Source organism: Palaemon carinicauda, chromosome 21, assembly GCF_036898095.1.
Source record: "Palaemon carinicauda isolate YSFRI2023 chromosome 21, ASM3689809v2, whole genome shotgun sequence".
Taxonomy (NCBI): domain Eukaryota; kingdom Metazoa; phylum Arthropoda; class Malacostraca; order Decapoda; family Palaemonidae; genus Palaemon; species Palaemon carinicauda.
Window position 1 is genome coordinate 10,056,623 of NC_090745.1, and position 10,000 is coordinate 10,066,622.

At 37.5% G+C, this 10,000-nt stretch overlaps 1 protein-coding gene across 1 annotated transcript in view; it reads left to right on the forward strand.

The window, feature by feature from the left end:
- Positions 1-10,000, forward strand: part of LOC137614629 (tachykinin-like peptides receptor 86C) — a 326,892-nt gene that overhangs the window by 31,941 nt on the left and 284,951 nt on the right. The gene's annotated exons all lie outside the window — the stretch shown is intronic.

Consider the following 10,000-nt stretch of genomic DNA (forward strand, 5'->3'; position numbering starts at 1 on the left):
TCTCTCTCTCTCTCTCTCTCTCTCTCTCTCTCTCTCTCTCTCTCTCTCTCTCTCTCTCTCTCTCTCTCTCTCTCTGTATATATATATATATATATATATATATATATACACCTATACATACATACATATATACAGTATATACATACATACATATGTACAGTATATACATACATACATATTTACAGTATATACACACACACACATATATATATATATATATATATATATATATATATATATATATATATATACAGTATACACACACACACACATATATATATATATATATATGTATATATATATATATATATATATATATATATATATATATATATATATATATATATATATCATGCAGATTTTCCTTAGAGATTCTTTGCATCCATTGAATGGAATGTTTTCTCCACCTTCCACCAGTATTTTTTCAATGGTGGGGATTTCCTTTCGTGCATAAAAGTTTAACACTGTTCTTCAAACATAATTAAGCCATCTGGAGCAGTCACAGTACGAGGATGATGCTTTGTTCTTTCTTGTAATTGAGGTTTTCCACATTCTTCTTGCGTGATTATTCGACGAACTATTAATTCAATAACATTAGTGGCTTCAGGATACAGACTTTGGTTACATCACTAAAACGGGCGCTGTTAATCTTCATTGTGAAATACTTGTACACACCGTGTACGTCCACGAGTTGGTTAAATTTCCAATCGTTTAAGTTTGATAGCTTATGCAGTTTCAAACACTGCATTTTATACTCCAAGATCAACCATTCTGGGGATTAAATATGTGTCACTGATCTTTGCCTGATAAATTTACCCTTGTGACCTCCAAGATGTACTGGTCAGTCAGAATTAAAACTCACCATCTGTCAGTCTTATTACGACAATAGTATCAAACTGGCAAATAGGCTGGGATTATAATTTCGAAAACAAATATGTCGGTTTCAATTATCATCATAGACATGGAAACCTTACCTTATGAAATATATATGCTCGGCAAGACTAACAGAGAGAGAGAGAGAGAGAGAGAGAGAGAGAGAGAGAGAGAGAGAGAGAGAGAGTAGATTTAACTTCTGGTTAATCGTAGCCACCTCTGGTTCATCCTGTGAGCATAGTCAAAAAGGATGGATCTGTCATAAAGGGGCTACGCTTTATCAGTTTCACTCAGTTTGGATGGATCGTGTCTAAGTACTGTGTTTATTTTTCCTTAAAGTAGTTAAATCATTTTGACACGAGTACGCTATACAGTGGGACAGATATCGTCTCAGCGGTCACGACCAATTGGTTTTACTATAGTTTCGTGTTAATACCTGGTTGTGGTGGCCTATTGGAAACGTTCCTGCCTGGTGTATTATCTGACGGAGGTTAGGGACCGGCTCAAGCTCGATAGTTTCTTTTAGTGTCTGCAACCTCACCATCCTTGTGAGCAAAGCGGTTTGGGGGAGCTTATAGGACTACCTGCTGACTTATCAGCAGCCATTGCCTGACCCTCCTTGGTCCTAATTGTAAAGGAAAGGTACTTCGGCACGCTGCTCTCTCTCTCTCTCTCTCTCTCTCTCTCTCTCTCTCTCTCTCTCTCTCTCTCTCTCTCTCTCTCTCCTGTTTTTTGAAATTTTTATAGTTTATATATGAAATCTAATTTAATGTTGTTACCGTATTTAGTATATTTTATTTATATATGGAAGATTGAATTTAATGTTATTACTGTTCTTAGTATATTTTATTTTGATTGTTTATTACCTCTCTTGTGATTTATATATTTCCTTGTTTCCTCTATTCACTGAGCTATTATCCTTATTGGAGCCCTTGGGCTTAGAGCATCTTGCTTTTCCAACTAGGGTTGTAGCCTAGCAAGTAATAATAATAATAATAATAATAATAATAATAATAATAATAATAATGATAATAATAGTAATAATAATCGCTATGATCAGCAAAATATACGAGTCACGGCCACCCATACCAGGTTGGTTTGCATTGAGCGATCAGACTAGTCTCAAATCATCATCAGTTTGCAGTGGCCACCGTGGTGATGAAAACTTGCCAAACCCCACACATGACTGAGGGCGTGTCTGAAGCCTTTATCTCGCAGTGGACAAGAAACGGCTGCATTTGTTGATGTTATCTTCAAGGACCTCATCATGACCCATTGTGTCCTCTAGAGCCTTATAACGTCTGCATCAAGCTTTACCAAATGGTTTTCATTGATGATCAATCCCCAAGTCAGATCAAGGTAACCCTGACTTCAGTCTCTCGCAATCAAAGCAGAAACACATTAGTGAACAAGCTCAACATTTGGACTTGTCTAGCCCTTGCTAACATCTTTCATCCATTAGCGCTTATTTAAATACGATATGAATGTATGTGCCGTGTCCCTGTACTTTGGACAATTTTTCTTCAGGATGACGAAACCCAAATCCAGATGTAAATCCTATTTTATTTTCTGGAGTTATTTGAGCAATCGGAAATACCAGGCGTTATATCTTCCATCCCTTAGCAACGGAAGTTTTTAAAATTTCTTGAATCATCTATAAATTACACACACACACACAAACATATATATATATATATATATATATATATATATATATATATATATATATATACATACATGTATATATATATATATATATATATATATATATATATATATATATATATATATATATATATATATATATATATATATATATATATATATATATATATATATATATATATAAATATATATATATATATATATATATATATTTATTTATTTATATGTATATATATATTAATTCCGTAACAACACATGATCAGCTTCTCAGAGAAGTATCTTTGCAAATAACGAGGACCAGAAAATAACAAAAAATTATTTTGAGAAGGCTGACCATAGTAAATATTAAGAAACATTTTCAGGTTTAATTTTATTGCTATGCTAATTACCCTATAGGGATAAATGTATACGACTTTCAATGTTCGCTTTGCAAAGCAATATACTCATTCAGCACTTTTATTGAAAGAACGGTAAAGTATTTGATGCAGCATACTTAATAAGCCGAGTATCAAGTTTATTATTAGTTTAACGAAATTACCCTCAAAGGGAATATATGAAGCTTGTTATCTAATATCTTTTGTAGTAGACAACAAACATCTGAATTCTAAAGTTTGGCAAATTTACTTTTTTCATTCATGTTGATTTTTTTCTATTCTCTTTTCCCTTGGTTTTTTTGCTTTTCAAAGTTTGGTTTTGAGAAATGTACCATTTTTATTCATGTCGTTTTTTTTCTTATCAGTATTCCCTTAGGTTCGGCAACTTAAGTTTTTTTACTGTGGGACCTTTTGCCATCGGACACCTCTGAAATACATACATACATACATACATACATACTCGTACATGAACAAAATTGTGTAAGCATCTTAATACATAATGCTGTATATTAGCTTGTTGCTTGCCCTACTTATTCGCAGTACCGGTATTTTTACCAATGGGGCAAAGGGTGGGTGCGCTTTAAAGAACTTAATTTCAAGGTTGTGAGCAATGTTTTTCTCCCTTTTTAGCTTAGCATTTTCAGTTCGTATTGTATCGTTTTTTTTTTTTATGGTACATGTTTATTTTTCTAGTTTTATTACCCTGTTTTTTTGGACAGCTTACTGGAAGATGTAAAGGAGAATGTAGCAGTTGGACAATTTATACAAAGAGCTAAAGACAGAACCAGGTGGAGGCAATTGACAGCCCACATCCCTGCCAGCGGGAAGGGTGGGAGCCCCAACCTGCCAATGGGAAAGGGGAAGCCAGCCCTGCAAGCAGGAAGGGAAGTCTCGCCCTACCAGCGAGAAATGGGGAGCCCCGCCTTGCCAGTGGGAAGGGGGAAGCCCTACTCTGCCAGCAGGAAAGGGGGAGCCCCACCCTGCCAGCGGGAAGGCGGAGTCCCACCCTGCTAGCAGGAAGGGGGAAACCCTGACCTGCCAGCGGGAAGGGGGGAGCCCCACCCTACCAGCGGGAAGGGGGGAGCCCTGCCCTGCCAGCGGGAAGGGGGGAGCCCCGCCCTGCCAGCGGGATGGGGGGAGCCCCGCCCTGCCAGCGGGAAGGGGGGAGCCCCGTCCTGCCAACGGGAAGGGGGGAGCCCCGCCCGGGCAGCGGGAAGGGGGGAGCCCCGCCCAGCCAGCGGGAAGCGGGTAGCCCCGCCCGGCCAGCGGGAAGGGGGAAGCCCTACCCTACCAGCGGGAAGGAGGGAGCCCGCCCTGCCAGTGGGAAGGGGGGAGTCCCACCCTGCTAGTGGGAAGGGGAGAGTCCCAACCTGCTAGCAGGAATGGGGAAACCCCAACCTGCCAGTGGGAAGGGGGGAGCCCCACCCTACCAGCAGGAAGGGGGGAGCCCCGCCCTACCAGCAGGAAGGGGGGAGCCCCCTCCTGCCAGCGGGAAGGGGGAGCCCCTCCTGCCAGCAGGAAGGGGGGATTCCCGACCGGCCAGCGGGAAGGGGGGGGGAGCCCCGCTCGGCCAGCGGGAAGGGGTGAGCCCTGCCCGCCAGCCGGGAAGGGGGGAGAGCCCTGCCCGCCAGCCTAGGGGGAAGGGGGGAGGCCCTCCGGGCTAGCGGGAAGCGGGCAGCCCCGCTGAGCCAACAATATAGAGTTCCTTTATCTAGCTTATTTTTAAAAAAACATGAAGACCTTTTGGAAATCGCTAACAGGCTCCAACAAGTCTTCAAAAAGTCTTCAAAGCTCCTCTAACTCCTTGTTCGACTCCAATTTGTCTTTCGTCATCAATAGGAAAGTTAAATGCTTTCTTATCAGCGCTCCAAAAGATTCTTGGTCTCTCTGTTAGGAGAAATATGGAATACTAGTAAAAAGATCGTTGTGACTTTTATTGACCAACCCAAATTTGCAAGCTTTTATCACCGACTCACCATGAGGCTATTAAGAAGGAAACAAGATTTGGGTTTTGCAGAAAATGCTTTGGTGAAAGTTAAGAGAATTGTCGAGTGTGCGACTTTGAAAGAAAACCAAAATACCTCGTCATAAAGGGATTAACGACAATTGGAATCAGGAAGGCAGTCATGAAAAGCAAAACAAGAATATTGAAGACTAATAAATGATTTATTTGAAAGGATTCGGACAGAAAATACAGGAAGAAGAAGGAGACAGGAAGGAGAACGGGAGAGAAGAAATAAAGAATCTGATAAGGAGAACTAGTCATTAGTTGTTGATCAGTTTGCGATGAGGCGAATTTGAAAGGAGAAAGTAAAGTCCCTAATGTTGAAGATCCAAAAATAAAGATTGTGCAGAATAAGGCGGAAACTGCATAGAAGTAGAGAATATTGAAGGACCAAAGAAAGATCGAGAATTCTTCAATCTGAAGTAATTTTTTTTTTCTCTAAAAAAGGAAGGACTTCTAAGGAGAGGCACTCACATTGGACGTCTTCCTTTTGGAAATTCCCAACAGGCTCCCATCCGGAAGTCTTCAAAATTCTCCCAACTCGTTGTTCGACTCCAATTTGTCTTTCGTTATCAATAGGAAAGTTGAATGCTTTCCTGTCAGAGCTCCAAAATATTATTAGTCTCTCTGTTTGGAGGAATATTATTGATCAACCCAAATTTGCAAGATTTTGTCACTGACTTGCCTCTGAGGCCATTAAAAAGGAATTAAGATTTGGGTAATGCAGAAAATGCTTTGGCGAAAGTTAAGAGAATTATTGAGTCTGCGATTTTGGAAGGAAACCAGAATACATCGTCAAAAAGGAATCAACGACGAGTGGAATCAGGAAGGCAGTTATGAAAAGCTAAACAAGAATCTTCAAGACTAATAATGGATTTATTTGAAAGGATTCGGACAGAAAATACAGGAAGAAGAGGGAGGCAGGAAGGAGAACGGGAGAGAAGAATTAAAGAATCAGAAAAGGAGAACTAATTATTATATGTTGATCACTTTACGATTGTGCGGATTTGAGATGAGAAAGTATAAGTCCATAATGTTGAAGATCCAGAAATAAAGATTGCGCAGAATAAGGCGGTAACTGCACAGTAGAGAATATTGAAGGATCAGAGAAAGCTAAAATTCTTCAATCTGAAATAATTTTTTTCCCTCTAAAATGAAGAACTTATAAGGAGAGACACGCCAATTGGACGTCTTCCTGTTAGCACGCTCTTATAAGAAAAATGATTATCTAGGACCGACGAAGGAACGGGTTTGGGATCGGAGATTTTTGGTTTACGGCGCCGCGGATTTGAACTTCAGGCTCCAGCTTCGGTCGTCATTTTGTGTCAGCCTCATCATCATCTGTCTGTCGTCAGTGTTCATGTCATCCAACACAAGTAACAGCTTTTAAAAGATACAACCAACGCTCCGTTCCCCTAACGGCTGCCAACGCAATGGCCCGTGGTCCGCCTTGTATATAGGCGAGTCAATCTAAATCATCATCATCAGGAGAGGCAATTTGAGACACGAGACCTCTTACGGTCGTTAAAAAAAAAGGATATTTTAATTACAAAGGGATCAATGGTTCAATTTGGTTCCGTAGTCATGAAACGCCTTCAATATGTTCGTTAAAAGAAATTCGACCAAGAAGCGAAACTGCAGGATGAGAGGAACTGGTCAAACAAATGCTCTGAGGGAAGAATTCGTTGCCCTTCATCAGGACCCCTAAAAGATTGATACGCAATTAGGACGTCAAAACGAAAGTTAGCTTACGGGAAGAGTAGGAACAGGGTACCTTCACACGCGCACACACGTGTTTATATATGTGTGTGTGTTTGCTGTGTATTATTTTCTTACCTGTTACTATTTTGCTAATTTCTAGGATAAATTAATTAGTGGGAGAGTAAAACATTAAAGGGGATTTTGTATAGTTACATTTTGATATAGCTGACCATAACAGACAGTAATTAGAGTATTGAGAAACTAGATCTTCCCCATTCCTGTTTTTCTGAGGTTAAACTAACTAGTTTAGCATTTAAGTCATATGGAATTAACACACTTCATGGATGTTGAAGCTTATGGAGGTGTAGACCCAAAATATATTTTTCCTTCGTTTTTTATAAAGAACACTGATTTCTTAGCTCTTAATTAAGTTGTCTGCTATTTTCTTCAAGTTATCATTATATATATATATATATATATATATATATATATATATTTATATATATATATATATATATATATATATATATATATATATATATATATATACATATATATATATACACATATGTGTATATATATGTATATATATGTATATACAGTTTTATATGTATATATATGTATATATATAAATATATATATATATATATATATATATATATATATATATATATATTTATATATACATATATATGTATATACATGTATATATATTTATATATATATATATATATATATATATATATATATATTTTATAGTCATGAAAGGAGAACTGAGTTTGTGTTTTCAGTTTTCCTCTCGTGGCTATAATACTTAATTATTTTATGCTCATCACGCGTTAGCTTTTGTGATTTCTACACACACACACACACACACACACACACACACACACACACACATATGTATGTATATATATACATATATATATATATATATATATATATATATATATATATATATTATAGTCATGAAAGGAGAACTGAGTTTGTGTTTTCAGTTTTCCTCTCGTGACTATAATACTTAATTATTTTATGCCCATCACGCGTTAGCTTTTGTAATTTCTACACACACACACACACACACACACACACACACACATATGTATATATATATATATATATATATATATATATATATATATATATATATATATATATATATATATACAGTATATATATATAATGATGAATTTTTCACATTAAGACGTGTTTTTCATATTTATATAAGCGATATATTATACTCAAATATCTATATTTTCTCTATACCGCGGGATCAGAGAATCAAGGGGGAATCAACTCAGAAATAATAACTTCTGGTCGGCCGGGGAATCAAACCCTGTTCCGAGGAACTGGCACAAAAATTGGTATTACACACACACACACACACACACACACACACACACACACATATATATATATATACATATATATATATATATATATATATATATATATATATATATATATATATATATATATATATATATATATATAATGCCTTTTGTAAAATTGGGGAATGTGTTTGAAGTAGGTCTAGCCTGTTGATTACTGCCCAATTTCCGTCACTGCCATTTTTTTTAAAATATGGTTGGCCTAGAAAGCAAGCTCTTTGCATATGCAGATGGTGATACTCTCCTGAATTTAGATCTCAATATATTACACAAATAACAACTAATGTATCTGTTTCTAGTGTACTGTAGGAAATAGGCACGTCATTTCATGTGTGGTTTTCTTTTCTGGCTCGATAAGTTAGATCATTACATTTTGTAGTCCTCCATATACCTTAAGTGCTCTGTAGAAAGATTTTCTCTTTATTTTAAATGAATCAAGATATTTCCGTTAACGGGAATGGTGATGAAGGAATGATACAAATTGTATAAAATATATCTGAGTGACACCACTTATTCATGAAAGGATGCTTCTCAATGCAATTTTTTTTTTTTTTTATGGAGATTGTAATATCGAAGAGTAAGGGAAATTGAATACAGTGCTCCAAATGCCCTATCTCTGAATCCAGCTAATGAATATCTTGTCTTGGCTTCACGCAAATTTCAAATAGTTCCAGGTTGGAATGGTCCAGTGAAGGTGTTTCATGCTGCCGCTCCGGAGAGTTTTTTTTTCTTGAGGGAGAGTGAGAAGCTAGGAACTAATATTGACGGTCTAAGACGAGCACCGGAGGGGAAGGCCATCCATTCTGATAATAATGAGAATGTTTGATAAATATATGATTAAAAAATGAAAGAAAGGACCACAAATAATGAAGAATGAAATAGGGGAACAAAAATATTAAAGAATCAAGTAACAATCAAGTTTATTAATTTTATTCATACAACGCTTCTCCAAAATCAGGTAGATATCATCAGTAAGAGGACCCAGACTCGATTCCTGCAAGGGGGATAGAACGGTCTGGGCACAGTTGTCTCAATCCTCCAAGAAGCAAATTGTGAAATATATAATAGTTTGTTTGTCGACTGTGGCGGGTCACTACCTTTGGCTAGAAAATATCGTGAGTCTAGCAACCTCATCCCAAGATAAAAGCTTTCATGCGAAATTATATGTATGAACTGTGCTTTTGGTGTTTGTCTGTATCGAGGGGAAAAAAAAACCACCTCGCGTGGCGTATTGATCGAAATGTTTTGGTGGCCTATTGGAAATATCCCAGCCTGGTGATCTGCTTGGTTGGGGTTCGAGACGCATCGAACCTCGATAGTTTCTTTAGTGTCTGCAATCTCACCATCCTTGTGAGCTAAGGGTAGAGGATTGGGGGTATCCTATATGTCTACCTGCTGAGTCATCAGCAGCCATTGCCTGGTTCTCTTTGGTCTTAGCTTGGAAGGAGAGGGGCCTTGGGTGCTGATGTTTATATGCTCAGTCTCTAGGGCGTTGTCCTGCTAGGGCATTGTCACTGCCCCTTGCCATTCATAATCCACCTTTAAAAGAAACTAAGGAAAACTTACTTATATTATTTTACTCTAACTTGCACGGCCGTTAAGATTAGGCCTATTTATATGGACAAAAAAAAAAAAGTTTTTTTGTTTGGGTGAGACTGTTTTTAGAAACGGAAAGACGAGCTGCATATTTAAGGAAGGATTTGCAACGAAGACAATACTTTGTGTTTTTTGTCATAGTTAATCCCTGGGGATTTCCGTGGAGTTCATTCCCCCCTCCCCCCCAGATCTCTACATTCTAAATCCCTTTTTATTTTATGACACTTTTCTGGACTACATTCTTTTATCTCGTAATACAAACAGTTTCGTTTGCATCATGTTTACTTTGAAAATGATATTTTTTTTATCCTAAAAAATAATAGGGAGATAAAAGAAGGGCATCCTCTTGACTATCCATATGCGTGTGCGTCATTCCGTTATTATTATTATTATTA